General features: G+C 38.6%; 1 long non-coding RNA gene across 1 annotated transcript; it reads right to left on the bottom strand.

Moving 5' to 3' along the window:
- Window positions 1-8190: 8190 nt before the first annotated feature.
- Window positions 8191-17191, bottom strand: LOC131080688 (uncharacterized). The gene is made up of 3 exons (XR_009114188.1): window positions 17052-17191; window positions 12862-13050; window positions 8191-8265 (listed from the first exon to the last, which is right to left on the bottom strand). It is a non-coding gene; the product is annotated as an uncharacterized LOC131080688 (long non-coding RNA).
- Between the last annotated feature and the right edge of the window lie 3692 nt (window positions 17192-20883).

Consider the following 20883-nt stretch of genomic DNA (forward strand, 5'->3'; position numbering starts at 1 on the left):
TTGCCAGACAAAAGTTCAACAACTAAACTTTAATGCAGAATCTCAGAGCAAATGTTTTAGAAATTCCAATTGTGCTAAAGAGGATTAACTAGAAACATTGCCTTAAATTTTAAAAGCACAGGTATGTAGTGGTAGGCTGGAATGTAGCTAAGTCAATGTTATTAAAGCTGCACTTACAGGCCACCCATTTTATTTGAAAATATTTTTGTGGTGGGACAATGTCCTAAGACACAGAATTTAATTACTAAGACACAATAGAAGTTTTCAATTTGCTTTTCTCTCCTATTACTCATATTATGTCTAGAACACAAATTGATTAGGCATTAGTATCAATTCCTGGAAAGGCTCAGATTCCCAATGCAGTCAGATTTCTTTAGCAGACAATTTATTACTTTACCTATACTGAGCATTAATATTGTATTTGTACCTCTGTGTCTACCAAAGGAAGTCCTCTCTTTTGTTTCTTGTACTTACTGGGGTCTCAATTATTTTAATGTGCTTTCTTTACTTTTAATAAATCAAAGACAATTGTCTACAACCACTAAACCCAGAACAAAGTCATCACCTTGGCCATTTCACCACCCATGCTGCACATTTCAACTCTGCTGACTTCATATTTGTTTCCATGGAACTCTCCCATGAGGAGAATCAAAAATTCCAAGGAAGTTATAAAGTAATAATTTATCAATAGTAAAAATTAAAATTTCCATCTGTGGCACTGTGCATGTCATGAAGTATTATAATGCCCAATAGTGTAATGTGATTATATTTTAAAGTAATTATATTTAAAACTTTTCATCTTTTTACCATCCTAACATGCTGCTGCTATCTATTCTCCTCATAGCATGGAATAGAAAATGACAGAAATTATTCCAGCTTTAACTGGTAATGATGCCAGCACCAAAATCAAACATGACTTCCTGCAAATCTAGGCTGAAATTCATAGCTGGATCTGTGCAAATATTTCTGCTGAAAGTTGATAGGAACTCCTTACAAAATAGTTATCCAAGAGCAGATTTTAGCCCCGGTATCAGTAGCTGTGCTGCTTTCACTATCTGGATTCTAATTAAAAGTTCTGCCTTTAGTTTCAGCCAATCTTCAACCTGCACAACATTTCTCATTTTTTTTATGTTGTCATCATCCTATCACTTAACATGAAACTTTCCAAACTGCTTGTGTCTCCTTTGGACTAATTTTTCATGTGGATTTGCATCTTTGGGATATGGGTGAGGGGATTTTCAGGCAAATTGCTTTAGCTGCTTTGAGGGGTTGGATAAGGCTTTCCCACTGTTGGGTTGAAAAGCTCTAACTTTTATTTGCTCTGCAGAAACTTGGCAAAGTGACAGCAGCAGCAGATGGTACAGAATGGGATAGGAGAGACAGTCACCTTCATGTAATGGGCACTTCAATGCTATTCCATGAGAAAGATTCATAACAAAACTTGTCTAGGTTTTAACTTCTGAAAAATCTCATTTTCATATGCTAGATGAGCAATTTTTGAGAGGATACAAGGAAAGAAAGCAGCAATAGAGACAAAAAGAACAAAGACCTTCAGAGGAAATAGCAGATTTTGGGTAACAGTGAAGACAGGGACAGAGCCTGGCAGCATGATGTCAGCACAGCAAAGGAGCACATACAGATTCTGAGAATCATCTAACAGCTTCCTTTAAAAGAATGAGAGAGCCAGGGAGGGGAACCATGGGAGGTTCTGCTGGGTGAGCTGTCTGATACAGGAAGGTGTGGATGAGATCACGTTTTACGGCCACATCCATTTGTCCGTGACTGATGCACCAAGTGGTGCAGGAGATCTCAGCATGGGAAGAAGCAATGCTCCTGAAACACCTTATCAAAACCCAAGTTTTCTGGTCTGAGTGGGAGGGAGATGTCCTCTGGAGTGTTTCAGTGCCTGATGACTCCTCTCAGCACACTTGATAAATCCCCATGCCCACCACACGTCTCCTCAAAGCATGAACACATTTTTGCTCCAGACAGAGGGACTGTTCAAATACCTCACTTTCTGGGCTCTGAACTTCTGTCCAGCTCCATCAGGAGCCCAAATATCTTAACAGGGTTCAACACTCTCAGGCAAGAGATCTGACATCTTGGGTGAAAAACATTGGAAAGGCTCCAGAAAGGTTTCCTCAGCTTCTACAAGCAATATAAACTCTATGTCCCGTGTTAAAAAAAGTGACAATATAGGGACTAATCAATCACTAACAAAAGTGACAATGTAGGGACTAACCACTGACCTTGGCAGCTTGATAATGTGCTGTACAGCACTACAGGACCAACTTTTGCCTGGGAGAACAGAGCAGCTCCCACCAACATGGTGTTTGCAGTGCTGGAAACCTCTGAAAGACACAGGCAGCAGTGCAGGGCTTTTTCTGCTTCATTTCATGTCGCAGACATTTTTTATGGAAAATCCTTAGGATTTTTCCTCCTGTGAAGCTGAGAGGCCTCAGGAACAAAATGCAAACATTGATTATCTGCTGCTGTAGAATGCAACAGGTGCATCTGTGAATGGCCCATGTTGAATGTTTCTAATTAATGGCCAATCACAGTGAGCTAGCTTGGACAGAGTCCGAGCCACAAACCTTTGTCATCATTCCTTCCTATTCTATTCTTACCTAGCCTTCAGATGAAATCCTTTTTTTTCTATTCGTTTAGTAAAGTTTTAATGTAATATATATGATAAAATAATAAATCAAGCCTTCTGAAACATGGAGTCAGATCCTCGTCTCTTCCCTCATCCTAAGACCCCTGCGAACACCATCACAATTTCCCTCAGTACCTTATAAGACCTCCTGGGATGCTCTCACGTGCACAGGTACCTGTCTCTCTTCCAGAAATCTTGCTGAAGACACAGATGTAGCACCATGAGATCCAAATGGCAGAGGTGCCTGAAGTCAGGCCTAAGGTTCTCCTGGAGCTCCTGTTCTTGAAGTTGAAATTGATCATCTGCTGGCAAGACTTCATGGTGTGCACTCATTTTTGTGCTATCAGGAAGTACACACTAACATTCGGTTATTTTCTATTAGCTGTTGATGTGAGGGATTTTGATTACACAAACTACTATCATTGTGCTGAAACCAGATATCTGACTCAATCAAATAAAACGCTCTTTCTGTTGTCTCTTAAAATGCAGGTTTTCCATTGCTAATTTTTGCTATATCTTTTCTCTGCTATTTTAATTTCCCCAAAAGCCAGTTTCTTGTAAGCGTAGCTCTTTGGGGTTATTAAAGTGGGACTTACCATTCGCAAATATTACTGTTAGAAGCCTTACAATAATATTTTTCAATATTATGGCTATCAAGTAGACTGAAATGGCTTCAAAACAGTCTAATTTACTTCCAAAAGAAGTTTAAAGTACGTTTTCAAACAATTGTCTGTGATTTTGTTTGCAGAATAAAGCAATAAAACCATGAAAAGAAAGCACAGAATCACAAAGCAGTCTACATCAAACTAAAACAGTTTTTAAGAACAACACAGTGAATTTCTTCCTGACTTTGAGTCCCAAACATGTCTCAGTGTTATAACTTTGATAACTCCTATCCATGGTCTGACTGTCATTCTTTGATAAAATATTAGTGTTGTACTGTCATTACACCTCTGTGGCAAGGAATCACACGTTGAAAAAGAGAGAAAAATGACATTATCAGGAGCCACTATCTCAGAATCTGTTTCAAATTTGTATACAAAGCCATTCTGACACCCTGCTCTGGCTGGTGCAGTAATGTTTTACAGCACAATTCCATCTGCAGATGTTGCCAAAGGACAATATTCTGCTACATTGACTAATGCATTTCCCTGTAAATAACCCTCTGATTTTTGTGGGACCTGATGCTGCCTCAGATGCCATTCAGCATGAATAAAGGTGTCAGAATATGGCCTGGAGTTATTATCTGTATAACCTAAACCTCAGTAAAGCAATGAGATACCCAGATTAATGGCTAATGCCTGGGATGATATTCCTATCTTAACCCTTGCTGTCTGACCAAAGTGAATAATAACATGCTCATGGTGTATCATCAGCCCCTGAAATGCAGTTGCAACAGCATGAAATTTCAGAATAAATATCTGCCTTCATTCTTTTTTATTCCCCTTGTGGATTTAAGTCAGTTCCCTAAAATATTGTTTAATATGATTTTAGAGATTTAATAGCATCTATTGACCAAGAAAGGACAAAAGTCAGTTCTCTCCCAGCTTTTTCTCTGTAGGATAAATTTGTTTGAGAGCACTTGTTATTTTTAGTCTTATGTTAAGAAACTTCTTCTCAATTATCTTTGAAACGATCAAAGAGCTTTTCCTCGTTAATGGAAGGTCTTTAATGATACCTAACAACAACATATTCTATATACTACTTTGGGATGATTTGAATATAATTGCATTACAACAAGCTGGATTGTATTTTTATTCAGTCTTGTATGGTTTTACACACAAGCTGAATTATTAATAACAACAAAGTCTAGCTCACTTATACACACCATAAAAAGAAATTAATAATAACTGATAATTATGTTATTGTATAATGTTATATGGTATAGGGACATAAAATAAGAATGTATTTAATGATTCCATGAAGTACTCCAGAATATTACTGAATATTCTAATGGAAAAGAGAATGAAATTAACTTCCATTCCTTTGGTACTTTGAGGTCTTTCACCATTGTCTCTATGGCTATTTTTTTCATGTTTGCATAATTATTTAATACAGCCCAATCAAGTCTGGCAGAGATGATGACCATGTCCATAGCTCAGCAATCTGGATTTCTGATTGCATTTGCAGCGAATGTGTGCAGATAAAAGGCCAGAGCAATCTAGTGCCAGATTCTGTGGTCATTAATTCAGTTTAGGGCCAAAATTCTCTCTTAAGTGAATAAAGACAACGAGACTTCCACCTAACAGGGAGATTCACAACACCCCAAACAGCACAAGTGTTCCCAAAAGAAATGTGCATTTGAAATGTTGATCCACGGCTATAGTCTGTACAATCTATATGGGAAATGCATTCCTGCATGCAGAACTCACACAAAGTGAATTTTTGAGGAGGATGACTGGCTTTTAGGACAATAGGATAACAATGCAACTCATAATTGCTAACCTACAATTATGCCAAGATAAAATTACCTGAGAGTAGAAGTACAATTCCTGATCTTCCTTGGTCACAAGAAGTTTAAGTTCACAGCTTTGCCCTTCCTGTGTGATGCTCTCTGCAGAGAGATGTTCACTGATCTGAGGAAAATAAACACTTCATTGCCACCATACTACAAAAATATCCAAGATTCAGAGAGCCAAACAGCCAATAAAGGGGAATTGAAGACAACTGTGATTCTAATAATTAATGAGGATGATTATCTTGTAGGAAAGCAATACAAGGTGATATTTAAGAAAGGAAGTCTTTCATTTCCTAGATGGGAGATGCGTTAAGTTGTTCAAAAATTAGAGACTGGTTAATTTCCTCTGGTTACGGTTTTTAAAGCCACTGCTGGATTGCAAAGGCAATACTCTGAATTTGCCCAGCAGAACAAACTTCTCAAAGCATAGAAAATGGTCCTAGGGCGTGAAATTGCTGCCATTAGCTCAGGTGTGATGGCTGCTGGCTATTCACAGAACTCAAACAGCTTAGAAGATAAAAGTTTGGGTGCCAAGGGGGTCTCCAGACTGAAATGGACATTTGGGGATTTGTGGCTCAGCTAACAAACGTTCTCATATGGCACTTGAGCCTGCCCAGCAGGGTACATGGCCAAAGCCAAAAGTACATTAAAAAAATTGTGAAGAACTCAAGAGAGAGAAAAAAATGAATTCACCTTTGAAGAAATGCGCATGTTGGCTCCTTTTCTTCTGCCACAAGTTTACAGGAGTCTAGCTCATGCAGAGGCAACTGGGATGTTTCCTTCACACTGGCTTAAAACCAGGGAGAGCTGCACTCAGGGGCTGAGAGTTCTTCTTTAAATATGACAAATATGCTGCAATAGGGTAAGCAAAGTGATACATCTAGTAAAGAGACATGTTGGAAGCAGAACCTTACAGATAAATAAATATACTCCATAATTACAAAACATAAGCAGCTCCATTGAAGAAAAAGAGCCAAAAATTTGCTGAATGTTTCTCATGTTGACAACAAACACTTGAAATCGCTCTTCAATTGAACACTACAGTAGGAAGAAAAATGCTCTTACACTGCAGATTTTAGCTACATCTGATAAGATCTGTAAAGCCTGAGGTGCATTGACAAGTCAATACCCTTAATTTGGTGGGAAAGTAACTCAAGGCAGTCTTCATTGACTTTTGCTCTAACACATTAATCACAGAAAGGAATATTTGGGGTGTCTGGGATCAATTTTTATGACTCCTCCGACTAGCTGGGATCACTGATTTGTTAGGGAATATTTCAAGTTTTTGGTTCCTTATTGTTATGGATTTTGAGTTGTTTGGTTGTTTGTTTTTTCTTTAATTGACTGACTGTTTGACAAGATAGACTATTCCTTGCAATTGAGATACAGAATGAGCTTTTGACATGCAGAACTCTGAGGTCTTGTTTTAATGTAATTATTTATCTTTTACTTGAATGACACTCTGTGAGGGATTATGGAAGAAAATCATTATAAGGTTGCACATCAGTCAGGATACTTTTCTGCCCCTTCTCTTTGATTTAGACATACACTGCCAAACAAATCAAAGATTACACTTGGGAGCTGCATGCTGCTGTGATGGATCTCTGGAGAGGAAGAGAGAAAAATGAAGTTTAAAAAAAAAAAGGTGAAAGGAAACGTGAGGAATGAAAAAAAAGTTACAGCAAGTGTTGGCTCTGCTGTCAGTCAAATGAAAGAGAAGGGACAATTTGATCTATTGCAAGATCACAGCCAAGGATAAAAAAGTAGAAGTTCTCCCTGACAGAAACAAACACACACACACATTAATTTTGATTCACTCAATTTTTTGGGTTTCATTGTTCTTTGATAGACAAGAGCTTTTCCCCTGTTCTGGTGACATGCCAATGCACCAGTACAGCCTCTTAAAGACATAATGCACACATTCCATGACACAAAATTATATCCTGATATCAATAAAGCTGAGAAATTAGAAGCAAAAATGATGTTTTTCATTAATTTCAGAGCTATTAAAGAATATAATCTCTTAATGCCTCAAAAGACTTAACTATAAGCACCATTAATTAGAGGTCTGCAGTGCCTGATATGTCTTCAGAGGAGAAAAAAAGAGTAAATTTCACAAACCAGCTCATTAAAACTGTGATGCTGGCTCACTGCAAACAGCTGTCAGGATGGGTAATTTGGGAGTACATGTGGGATGAGAGAAGAAAAGCTGCTGGAAATGCAATCCAAAGCAGGGGATGCATCAAAGCCAGCCCAGTGATTTACAATAGGGCGAGTTGGTGAAACTTCCATAGGTGGAAATACAGAAAACAGGCAGGACTCCTTGGGTCAGGAGTCACCTCTGATAATCCCATGACATTTTCCCCTTGGGTACAGTTTTATAGAGTGACAGGACAAGCATTAGACCAAGTTGTGCTCTCACAATTAGCTGACTTAATTGTATTGAGACTGTTTTTACCTGTGAATGTACACAGCCTAACTTGTACCACCCTCACCACTAAACGTTTCCTGCTGGAGTGAAGGGGCTGAGGGACAAATACAATTGCAGTCATTACAGTAGACTCAAAGCAAAGTTTTCTAGAAGGTATCCAAAGAACCTTTACAAGACCAAAAACTTTCATTAAATTACATTCCAAAACCAAAGCAAAAAACCAAAATGCTGTTAAAAAAAAATCTCTAAAAGTTTACTTTGCCCAAGTAGAGTTTGATGTTACAACATGTTCAGATTTATGGTGGAAGCATCTCAATTTAATTTTTAACAGGCTGCCTTATGTAAATCTCAAAGTGAGAGAACTCATTAAAAATTGTAGTGGAGAAAACTGTGGAATTAATCTATGAACTTTTATTCATGACTATCTGGCCCTAGAAAATTATTTGACATTGCATATGGATGTCAAATACTTGCAGACTGAACTCTGCTGGCTGCAACTCTTACTCCCAGCTTGCAGCAATGACAGGCTCACACTTGAACTTCACTAGTTCATTACATCTGCTCTTACATCTAATATCCCTGAAAAGTGATACATGCTCATAAATATGCATCAATTATAAAACTTTACCTGAGTACTCCTCACCTTGGAGATTTCACTCTTTTAGGTGAGATCTGTAGGATCCCTGCTCGTGAATCTGCAGGATTTTGTCCCAACAAAGGCTAGAAAGTAGGAAAGGATAAAACCATCGGTGCTTATAAGACATTCTGTATTTCCTGACTCCTGTTTCTCTCTCAGGAAGCCTCCCACCAGCTGCAGTCCCTGAAGAGTAGTGAGAGCTCCTGATGTCATACACCCTCTGAGATGGGTTGATGCATGAAGTGAATTCTGTCCTGAAACTGCTTGATGGCCACTTAAATTTAACCAGAATCTACTTCCTTGAACACAGAAAGTATATTTCTTCTTTTAAAATGAAAGTGAAAACTAATTTTAAAAGTTTCCCTTAAAAAAAATCAACTTGAGACTGTTTCCCACCCCTCCCTTTCCTTCTACCATAAAAAGTGAAGATTTCAAGAAGAATTTATGAACTTAGATAGTGTGCATTCTAATCTGAAGAAAACATTAACCCTCCTTTTCCTCAGATCTAGTCTGCATTCCTTGTCTCCTCAGAGGCATGGCATTGCACAGATTTGCTTTCTTTTGGATTTACAGTGACTTTTACAAAACTCAAATCAGGCTGGTAGGAGCCTTCTAGGAACTTGACTGGGATTTTAAAATGAGTTTTTGTTATTAATTGGCAGGTGTTTTGTTTTCATTTTTTGAAAGAAGATGGGGAAATACAATCTTACTATTTCTCCTGCATCTAGAAACAAAGTTTTTAGATATACATGGACTTAGCATTCTATTTGTTCCAACTAATGTCAGTAATGTGCAGATGTGAAAAAATCTATTTTACACATTTATATACATATAGTCCCATCTCTTAAAATAAATTTTACTGTGATTTATGAGTCTTTTCATTTTTAATCTAGTTTGCATGGAACAAAAAAGAACATTAGCTATTGATAAAAAGAGATTCAATCACATAAACATTTTATCTAAAAAAGCAGACAATTGGGAGCATTTTATTTACCAAATATGTGGCTTCATCACCAAAAGAAAATATTTTTCTTAAGATATCTGCATTGATTTTAATTAGGTCAGATCAGCATAAACCAGTTCATTTTCAATAGATACTGACGTTCCAATATTCCACATCATATTGATTCAAAATTGTTTTTTGAGAGTTATAACGAGAAAAGAAAATGCAACAGAGGCTTGCAATACAGCCTGCTCTATGGAACCAGGTAAATCACACTTTGCAAAATCATTTTCCCCTCTAATAGAGTCAAAAAATGGTTATTATTCTTTAGGGTTGCTGCACTTTAATTTATTCTTCAATTCCCAACTGCCTAAGCAGTTTTTTCAGACCTTGCACAGTCCATCATGTGTTGCATCTATTTTCTGTTTGAGAGAAATTGTCTTGATTTCCATAACAAAATAATACTTTGTGCTATTGTGATAACAATACTGCAACAATCTGAGATATCCACTAACATTTCCATCCCTGCCTTTGTGCCCAATAAACTGAGATTTCACCAGCACCATCTTAATCCGGTAAGCTTGGATTTGGCTGAAGCACAGGTCAAGCAGCATTTTACACATTAGCAATGATATTCATAAGATAATAATGCTAATAACAGAAGGAATTCTTTCCTTTTTGCACCAATAAAATTTTAGATCAGAAAGATGTGACAACTGATCTTGTAGGATTGGGCTGCTGCTCACCAGCCTAGAACAGCCTGGGGAGATTGTTGAGGCAGAATCTCCAGTTATTTTTCCCACTATTGCAGGGACCCTGTACCATTAGCTGGCAGCAAAGTGTTTTTCTGAGTTTGGTGTTGCCTCAAAGCTTGGAGTTTTTGTTGGGAGCTGAATCCCTAAAGTGGCCATCTCTATATCTCCCTAGCCAGACCTCTCCTTTGTACTCTGCCAGCCAGACTTTCCCCCCTTCCACTTATTTCTGCTGAAAACCTGCAGCCTCCGAAACTCCATCACCTTCTTAGGAACATCAAGTCACTTGGCAGGCTAATTGCTTTTCTGCTCGAAGAAGTTATCAAGTGAGTACACTATTTTCTGTAGTAATTACAGAGTGACCCCAGGGCAGACTGTGTACAACAACAAACCTCAGTGAGAAGGCAGATCTTTGCTATTGTAAGTGGATAAAACTCCTCCAGTGTCAATGGGGTTGTGGCTCTTTCTGTGGGCAGATAATTTGGCTTGCAATAGTTGGCTCTTGGTTGACCTCCTTTGTCTTTTTTAGGAACTATTTCTGTATGAACTCCACCTATAATTGCAGGAAAGCAATTACACCTCTTTTACCTCCAAGGTTACGATGACCAATAGTGTCTTAGAACCCAGAGTAGCAAATTTAATTCAAATCATTTTCTCCTTTGCCAACACATGGATCAGGCTGCTCACTTTCATTTTAGAATATTTCCAAGTGCTGCTCGATAAAATCCCCAGATGGCAGAGCATTTAGCTTTCCTCTCCCAGTCAATAACCAATGCATGCTCCTTTCATTGTCTCTATTAAAGAGCTCAGGTGCAATTACATCATGGAAAATTTGGTTCTCTTTTCCACATATTCAGTTAAAGATGAAACTTCTCTGTGTCCATTGCTATAAGGATTTTAAGGATAAAGACCACAAGGAATGGATCAGCCTGCTACTTGTTCAGACTTGACTGCTTGTACCAGAGTGAAGCAGTAGCTGTTACTGGCCATGAATATAGAAGGAACTAAAAAAAAAATAAAAGGAAGAGGCTAGAGGGAAATATTTTAAACAATTAGCCAGGAGCTCACAGCATGACACGTATCTGAAGACAAAGCAGGAAACAAGGTCTCAATTGTTTCACAGCTATTTACCTGCTCTGTATCATGCCTTGTTTAAAGATGCTTGTTTAATCATCTTGTTCTTAGCTTCAGTGTTTTTTTTTCCTTGCAGTTATTATTTCCTTACAGGAAAAACACTCGTGTGCTTTATGAAGGCTGCCATTAACTCTGTCAGCCCCGAGAGACAGCAGCAACCGCAAACAGGAACCTAAATTCAGAGTTGTTAAGCTGATTATGGCAAGGGGTTTAATGCATAAACTCATCTTCACAGCAATGGATGAAGGCCACGGGGATAAAGGAGATTGCTGGTGGTCAGGTGTCTGAGTGAGATACCTTGGAATAACCACTGTGGGAAGTCAAACACACAGTTAACCCTGGCCTGGTTCTATTTTTGAAATTCTTAGGAAAAAAAACCATCACCTGGCAAGATAAATGATGACAGAGCTGGATCTCAAAGCCTCAAAGTCATAATAATCAAATTAACCTTGTCATAACAAATAATCAAATTAGCTTACATGTATCTGTCTAGTTTATCTCCAGAAAACTGGGGAGTGCTTGGAAATCCCATGAGTGAAAACAGGAAGATCTGCTGTGTGAGCTCCTAGGCCTATAAACAATCAAATCCACTCCCTGAAGAAATAGTAGCCAATTCTTAAAGGGAATATGTGCTGACTGAGAGACCTGATGTGGCAGCATTATCACATCTTTTTTGGCAAGAACATTTAGAAAAATATAGCACTGCCAAGACAGGTCCCTGTAGTCACCATCAGAACTCTGACACATTCACACTTTGATGCTTTTTTTTTCCTAAATAATAAAGATAGAAAATAATTGCAAGGAAGACCCATGGCCTTATGTGAGGGTTAAACCAAGAGGTAAAAGAATCTTGGCTACTTGTGTTAAAAGAAATACTGAAACTGCACTCGTACATGTTCAAATCCATATTGTTCCAAATTCTAGATTCCACAGTATAGCTCTCACTGTTAAAAGTTAAAAATTTCCCATGTGTCAAAGAAAAGGAAATATTACTCCTGGGTGCTTGTCATTATATCTTAATATTGAAAAAAAAAATTGCAATTGTTTCTAATTATCAAGAGTAACGATTCTAAGCATTGTTTCAGAATTAATTTGTTGTAGTCAGCTGTCTGCATTTCTGTTCCTCTAAAACCAGGCCAAAAATAATCCTGTCATATTCATTTGTTTATGTTCAAACAAGGTTTCTTTTCTGTTCCACAAGGCAGGTGATGCTTTGTTAGTTTTATCTGCAGCATGTGTGATCCAATGCTTCAGGTGTACTATGTCTGTCTCTTTTTCGTTTTTAATTGGGATTTTTAAGTGACAACGCATTTTTATGCTGTGCTTGGGTTTTTTAAAGGTTCTCATGTCATTTATCTACTCTGTGGTGTTGCTCAAAGAAAACTGGCATTTATTTGGAAAGAAATGAGTCACTGTCAGCTACCTGAAAGACAAGTGAATCTGCCATCACTCTGACCAGACTTATTTGTTTAATTGCTTACACTTCAAGGGCCATCAGAAGTTGCAGATAAGTTTACAGGAAAAACACAACCATGCTCACCAGGAATGACAGAGTTTTAACAAGCACAAGAGAACATCAACAGCAAATCTGAGACTTGAGAAAAATAAAACAAAAAGGTGAGGAGAGAGACCTGGTAGGTTACCCAGAGAGCCAAATCCATACAGGAGGAAAATTCAGACTGCTAACCCTTGAGTTCCCATTGGCAGTGCCTGGTTTCTTCCCTTGGGAAGATAAATACTTTTACCTCAGCATTCCAGCTGCCTGTAGTCATGAAGTTAAAATCTGGGGAATGATTTGGTTGTCCACACCAAAGATTACAGCAGAAAATGAAGACAAAAATTGTGCTTACCAGAAATCCTGATGAGCCATCTTCAGAAGTGTGTTTCCACCATTTTTACACCTCCTTGACAATGTTTATAACATCAGAATCAAGTCCATCTAGCCAGCATACACATGCATTCATTTTTCATTATCCTGAGGTCACCTTCTAATCTCCAGGTCCTTCACCGCTCTGTCCATCCTGCAATGATGAGATGTTCTGAAAGAAATACAGCAGAGTATTTACCATTTTAATTTGGATTTTCTAAATGAATTTATTCATAAATAACCATTTTCTCTAAGGTATAAATACGTGGCTAATTAAGTCATGCTATGGTTTTTATGGTTTTATAAATACAAGGGTACCATGCCTTGCTATGTTGAAGCAAGCAAAGATTTCCAACTTGCCAATCACCTTGCAAGTTTTTAAGCATCCTCTGTAGCAGTATCCTCAAATATTTTGCACCATAAAGCATGTGTCTGTAAGCAGCACCTGAATTCCTAAGCAAAGTTTTCTTCCTTCCCCAGGGTACTGAAGCTTCACTTCAGAACAGCAGTAAGTCCTTTAATCTTAATAAACAAAATAATAATATAAAAGAATGGTCTAAATGGTTTCCTGCTATTTACATTAACCTTTGAAAAGGTCTTCTGTTTTCTATATTACTCAATACAATTTTTACCCTTTATCTGAAAAATTCAGATTGATACTAAAAGCTGCATGTTTCCAAAACAGCCCCACTCCTCATAAATTATCCTTTTCCGACCATACAGCAGTTTTAAAGGAACTGAAATTGCAGGAACCTTGCCATTTACACAAACCCCCCAAAAAACATTTTAAAAAAGAATTTGAGACACTGCAGTTACCAATATGTATATATCATGCCATTATAACTTACTCTTTGTCTCACCATCTACATTTAGATACAAAAGTTCCTGACAAAAATGCATTTGGGCAATATTTGCTTTCAGACTCCTGGGTTTAAAATGTGTCTGAGAGCAGATATTCCAGCAGATGGATGTAAAATTCAATTCGGTGCAGTCTACCATTTTGGAACCTGGGAATAAAATGCCTTTGAAGATTTTATCCATAATTTTTTGTTTCCACACTGGCCCTAATTCTGGGTCCATGCTTTTTTGATAGTTCTTCTTTAATACATTTCATACATCCTTTCCTTTTATTATATTCTTCCTGTTTTGTGTGGTCAGATTCAGTTTTCAGTAGAGGCTTTAGAAAATGCTCCTTTGAATAACAGAGACAAAAGAATGTGATCCTTAGTCACCTCATACATTTATATATATACATATATAAAAACATATTTATACATATGTTTGTAAAAGGATGCTCCAAGCACATGAATTAATTAACATTGCCTCATTATTGATTAGCCTAACTGCTTCTGAGATAGCGGACTCTTGACTTATCAAAACCTTGCAAAGAATTTAATTTGTATTCTGGTGCTCTCCCTACATGTCTAGAAGCAATTTCAACTTTTCCCTCTTATATCAAGAAGGAAACTTGAGCCAGGAAGTGAAGAGTGTTCAGAGTAAAAGGCATTACATCCAACACCACTTTAAAAACATTACACATGCAGTGAAAATGAAGCTTGGAGAGAGAATGCATGCTTTGAGCAATTATAGGTGAGAGATTTTTTTTTTTTTTCAGATTGCACTTTATTTGTGATGTCTCATTAAACTGACAGTTTCTTAGAGAGTGGAGAGTAATTTGAATTAATACAGTATGCATTACATATATATTGCCATATGGATACTGCAATTCTTTAATGAAATAGAATTAAAAATGTAAGTTATTTGTGGGCATAGCCAAAAGTGTATTTCCAGGGAGATGAATACATAGCAAATCCCTGTAAATTCATGAGATATCAGTGTAGGTGTCAGCAAGTAAGAAAACACATTACCAGTAATAGGAAATATTTTGGCCCACTAGTAATTAATTAAAAATTTTCATAGACTTCCAAGTGTCTAATGTGAAAGTTCAAGCATCAAAGTGAAATTTCAGTAATTAACTTGTTTGTTTTAAGAATGAAAGTAGCTTCTGTGGCCAGCACTAAACTGAAGTATTTAGACACATCTTCCAAAATTTGATAACTTAATTCCTTCTTAATTTCTTCGTCTGAATATACAAACTTCTGAAAAATGTCATACATCATGCTAATGTCTTACCTAATGTATGTTTATGCCATCATTTCTTAATTTTTTTACTCATTGTAAGCCTTTCCCTTCTGTAATAAACTTTTGTGCAATGCAATAAATTCCTGAGAAAAAGAAGAAGGTTCATTGTTACTTTAACTAAAATATGACATGATTTCAGAAGGCATGTGTCTCTCAGGATTCAAATGACACAGTTTTTAATTAGAAAAATCCCAATAGTAGTAGATATTATAGGCTAGAGGAAGAAGTTCATATTTTACCAGGATGTATTCACTAAATCTGTTGGAATACTAGGATGGAATATGCTTTATTTTTAACTTATTGATATGTTTTAAAGCAACTTCGACCTTCAGAAATAAAAGTTTAGGAAAAGGCCCGGAAGATCACAAAATGATGATGATGCTTTGAAAAAAACTGTGTTTAAGTTGTCTTTTAGTCTCAAAAATTCAAGGCTTAAGATGAGATGAATGAACATTTATAAAGATCAGCCATGTTATCCTTACATCCCTGCACACTCCTAACATGGAAATATTTTTAATGTCTCCAGAGAGGTCTGCTATCTTTTTTATGGAGGAAAAGTTAATTGGTGCTTTTTCTTTGTCAATCACACTAGTTTTGCCAATGTTCTTTTTCACAAGAGGGATTCCTCACTGGAGCATTGTGAGTAATTGCTGAGCAGGCCCTGCACACCCAGAAACTGTACAGAAGGTTTTGGGGAAGATCTTTTCCCTTCTTAAAAAGCATTATTTTCCCCATCTAGCCACAAGCAAACGAAATAATTTCACTGTTTTCACTTGGCCTCCTCTGTCCTTTTCTCTTCCATTCTCACACCTCATTTTTCAGTGCTGTGACTCCACTTTCTGTACTTCCCTCTCTGCTCACTTTCTTTATTACTCCCTCTTCCCATTTATCCCAAACCAAGGCAGGTGCTGTGTAACCCCCCAGGAGCACATTTCTCTATTCATCTTTTTCTAATAGATGTTTCTATCAATTCCTTATTTCTGTGCTGGACTTTCCCCATGTCAACAGTCCCACTGAGTTTAGTGCAGCCACACAAGCAAGAAAAGTCAGAAAAGAGGTTTTGAAGCTTTTGCTGGATGAGAGCCTGCAAGCAGACAGATCATTTTAGTGGAAATTCTTTGGAAATTTTGTGGAAAGTAACTGTGTTCCAGTCACTGCTTAAATATCCAGAGAGCCCACCCCAAAGTAGGGTTTGCTGGGCTGAAGTGATGCACAGACCTGTCCCAGGCCCTCTCTCCTTACGAAGGAAAATGGCAGGAATTGTTGAGCTCTGAGCTGTGCTTCATTGTATTGGAGTGAAAGCAATAATGACTCAAATATTCTTGGGCAAAATTTGTGAAGATTAATTCAGGACATTGAACATTCATTTATTAAAATGATAAAAAAGTACCAAAAATTACAGAAGTATGTGGTGCTTCTTTTTCCGTGCACTTCTGACGCATAGCATTATAGCAGAAAAGGGAAAAAGAAAGGGATAAGTTTTGCCCTTGAGAGCAATAATATGATTACAAGAAGACAGTTTCAGACCTATTGAATATTTCAAACCATACATTTTAATGTGTGTTTCATTAACTTTGGGGTGGCAATGAAAAGGAGGCTCCTTCATGTTTTTTTTCTCATACTGTTCCACTTCATTATTAAGCAATGATGCCAAGCTGTTCACCAGGATTGCTGCTAGCAGGCTTGAACAGCTTCTGCCAAGTGTGATTAATGCAGATCAAACAGAGTTTATTCAGTGGAAGAGATTGGCAGATAACATTTATCATCTCTTAAGAAAGTTGGGATTTCCAGACTGACGTCAGGCTGGCGATAAACTTAGAGGCTGAAGGATGTTTGACCAACTAGTTCTGCATATCCTTTAGAAGAAAGTTGAATTCCACTTTGATTAGATTTGAAACCTGAAGAGAGCCTCATTTACATGCAAAGCTTCCTCCAGTGGGTAACTTTGTTGTGGAAAGGACAAGGCATATCGAGAGGCTTATCAGTGACTGTACTTTTTTTTTATAAGTATAAAGACTATGTGTCACTCACCAATGCAGAGCAGCTGGCACTGGCCAAATCAGCATCCTCAGGCTGCATGGAGGGTGGGGGAATAACCCAGCATGGATTTAATTCCTGCTTTGTTAGCTGGAGCAGGCAGTTCCTTCCATTTTTTTTTTGTTCTTTCTGTCTGCTTTGCAGTATAAACTTTTCAGAGTTCAGAGGAAGTCTGAAGTACAAAACAGTATTTTGCTGTCTTAGGCGAATATCTTTCTAAATAATGAGAAGATTTTAATGAGAAAACCGAAAGTTATTTAGTCTTTACCTTTCTCAAAAGCCATTATCCTTAGGTTGTTTTCCTGGCTGCTGAGCAACACAAAAGCTGTGCTGAGAAACTCATTCAGTTTTCTAAGATCTATTGCCTGGCCTTGAACCTCTAGCACAGACCTCTGCACAAAGATCTTCTTAGAATAACAGTTTTCCACTTCCTCCACCTTCCCCACCAAACACAGCCCTAATGGCAGTCAGCATAATAAAAAGTCTCCAGCACAAGAAAGCAAGTTCCTAACTGCAGTCAGCTAATCTCTGAGACACCCTGAGCTGTCTCAGGTGTTTGGAGGCAGCAGAAAGCTCATTAGCACCAGATAAATCCCATCCCCAGGCTCAGCCAGCTCATCAAGGGGAGGTTATTGCCCATATAAAACTGTCTTGGGCACAAAGACCTTTGCTTCCCTCCCATTTTGCCTCGCACTGACATAACCTCTTCTGCCTGAGCAAGAATTTCTCTGCAGTGACAAAAGTCCCTTTTTGATATCACTGTGACCTACCTGAGGCCTCTGTTTGTCACCACCAATTCCCACAGACGACTTCTTTGGAACGTGCTGTGGTTCCCAAGGCTCCAAATTAGAAAGTTTACTTGGTTTGTCTTCTTACAGAAAGGATGCTTCATAAAAATAATAGTAATTGTTTATAATAAGCAGTTTTTTCTCTATGCAAGAAAAGTAAACTGAGAGATTATTTTAAAAATTTCACTCTATAGTTACTTTTAGCAATTGCAGGTAGTATTTTTTAGCATGGTAGTTTCCTCAATGTGGCTCAAGCCATGGCTCAGATTTTGCATCCCTTAACAAAAACCTCTTAAATGTGCTCTTTTATTTATTTGTTAATTTTCTGAAGCATTCTTTGTACATTCTTTGTACCCCTTTTGTACTTAGAAAAATCTGCTATTGCTAACTCACTTTCACATGGATAACACAAGTTTGGAAATATGTTCTCCCAGAGACACTGTGCTAGACATAATTACTTCATCTGGATCTTCACCCTCAGCACTGTCTTTGGCAAAGATTCATGGCTTTATAGGAGTCCAAACAGCAATTTTAAAAGAAAATAGCAACAAAACCCAACAGCCCAACACACATAATCTGACGCTGCAGCTTATGCCATGGCTCATCTGGCAGATGTTCTGAAGTGAGTGCCTCTGACTCTCAGAGCTCTGCTTTCTGTTCTGTTTGCAAATGATCATTTCTGCTTTCACTGGTGGTTCCATGCCAGATCCCTGAGGGCAGTGGCAATATGTTCCACTTAATTTCAGCTTTCACTAGACCAATATATTTTTAAAGTAATAGTAATTCAGAGTTATGACCAGAGTAGTAAGGCTGTGCCCAATCTATCCTTGGGGTTGTTTGCAGACGGCTTAGTCTGGTGCTTACTGCTGGAGAACATTGGCTCTGAGGCCTCCTTAGCATCTTCCCTCAAGCCAAACTGGAGGATTTTCAAGCCTTGTCCTCTGCCTGCCCTGCACAGCAGCAGCTCCAGGTTGCTGGCTCAGGCAGCACAAAGTTACTCACATTGCTTTGCAATGCTCATTGCTCTGCTTTACTTCAGACATGCTCCAGAGGCAGGGGGTGTGACTCTGGGCTGCCCCAGGAGCTCAGAACACAGCAATGCCAGCCCTCCACAGCAAAAAACCATCTACTTCTGTCTCATTTGGTGAGGTCCTTTCAGAGCTTGCAAATCGAATTTGCTTCTCCTTAGCTCTGTGCGATGCCACTCTGAGAATAGCTGCACCTCCTCTCTCCTCTGGAAAGTGCCCAAAGCTCCACAGTCCCCCTGAATCGCTGTCAGCTGCAGCAAAGCAGCTCAAGGATCTTCTGTTTGCACCTCAAGGTACACCTGGAGCCAATCCAGTTCAAGGCTGCCCAGCAGCACAGGCAAAGTCACTTTTGTCACCTGAAGAGTGAGTGACACGAGGCAAAGGGGCAGTTCCTGCTCTTGGTAAGGACAGCTCCCAAGGCTTGGGCAGGGAGGGGGTGTTAACCCCTGTTCTCTCCAGGGATTAGGGCATGATTGCCCCCCTGTCACCATCCCAACCTCTGCTGGGGCTGCTGGAGCAGCATCCTCCTCAAAGGAGGGAGCTGAGCCCATGACCAGCATTTGCCCCTTCCCTGCTCACCCACAACCCAGGGAAAGCCTGGTTCCTGTGACAACAGCCATGCCAAAGAGTGAACATTCCCCTCCCATCACTAAAGCTGCCCTCAGCCTCACCCCTCCTAATGAAAACCTGCACTGAAAGGCAATTTGAGCATTCATAATCTCCTATATCAGGCTCTCATGCCATTAATGCCACCAGTGCTGTGACCTTTTAGCAAGATATCAGGTACTAGCAGCAGGCTCAGAATTGCAAACTTTAATTAAAAACTGTATTTTAAAATAAAACTCGGTTTAGATGCACTGATAAGTGATTTTCACTATGTGAAATTTCAGATTTGCTTTCCTGGGGGGAAAAAAAATTCATTGCAAGCTTCCTATTAATTTCTGGCTAGCTGGGTTTCAAGGACAATTTTATTAAAAATGAGCAGAGCCTTCTGTAATAAAACCTTTGCAGTTGTTATGACCACCTGTGCTACCTCCCACCTTGATCCACCACATGACACAGCACAGCTAATTTTCCCACATCCTAGCAAGGAAATTGAGCTGTTACAATTTCAGACGATGGGGCTCACATACACATATTTTAGACTTCATTATTTTTCTGTTTGACATGCCTGGACCTGGCAGAGGTTGCCTAAACAGCTTTAAGATCTCTTTCTCTATGCTGCGCGGTATAAAAGCTCAGATAAAATCATTAAAGTTTCTGATTTGGTGCAAAACAAGAAACAAGAGGAAAATAAAACTGGGTTCCTCATCGAAGTGCAGAGCACTGACTGTACAGGAAAGGTCTCAAAGGAGATGATCTTAATGGATTACTGTTAATAAACATTACAGTTTATTAAACAGTTTATAAAACAAACAACAGGGTGGCACTCATCTGAACTGAAACAAACAGGGAAATGATGGCTCTTGAGGCTTACTCACCACAGATATATTGCTTCCTGCTCTCCCCGCAGCCCTAGGTCTAAGTTTTATGAAAACACTAATTGTTCCCCACTGCCACTCTTAACCACCGATGACTCAGTAGAAAATAAAAACAAACCTACAAAAAACCTACAAAAACACCCCATCCCCACACCAGCCCGATTGGGTCCCCACAGACCAGCCTTTTTTGGCTGTGCCCGTCTCCATTTAATTTCAGAGGGCAAAACCTCCTAATCTTAGCCACAAAGGAAGGGCAGGAGAATTCATTCTGGGGAGAGAGAGTTGGCAAGCTGAAAAATGGAAAGCAGGGGAGGAGATTATAATTAATGCATATGGGTAGTTTACATGCTGTCTCCTCTCCATGGTGAGAATGTAGCAAGCTGTCTAATTGGAGCCTGGTTTTTGGCTCCACTTAAATTCCTCAGAAAGCATTGCACTCCACAGGCTGCATAGTTAGATTTTGTAGGTTTTGGCCACAGCAGAAGCCTAATAAAAAATACTGGGATGAGGAGGGCAAGCTATTTCAGGC

This window comes from Melospiza georgiana, chromosome 2 (genome assembly GCF_028018845.1).
Source record: "Melospiza georgiana isolate bMelGeo1 chromosome 2, bMelGeo1.pri, whole genome shotgun sequence".
Classification (NCBI taxonomy): Eukaryota; Metazoa; Chordata; class Aves; order Passeriformes; family Passerellidae; genus Melospiza; species Melospiza georgiana.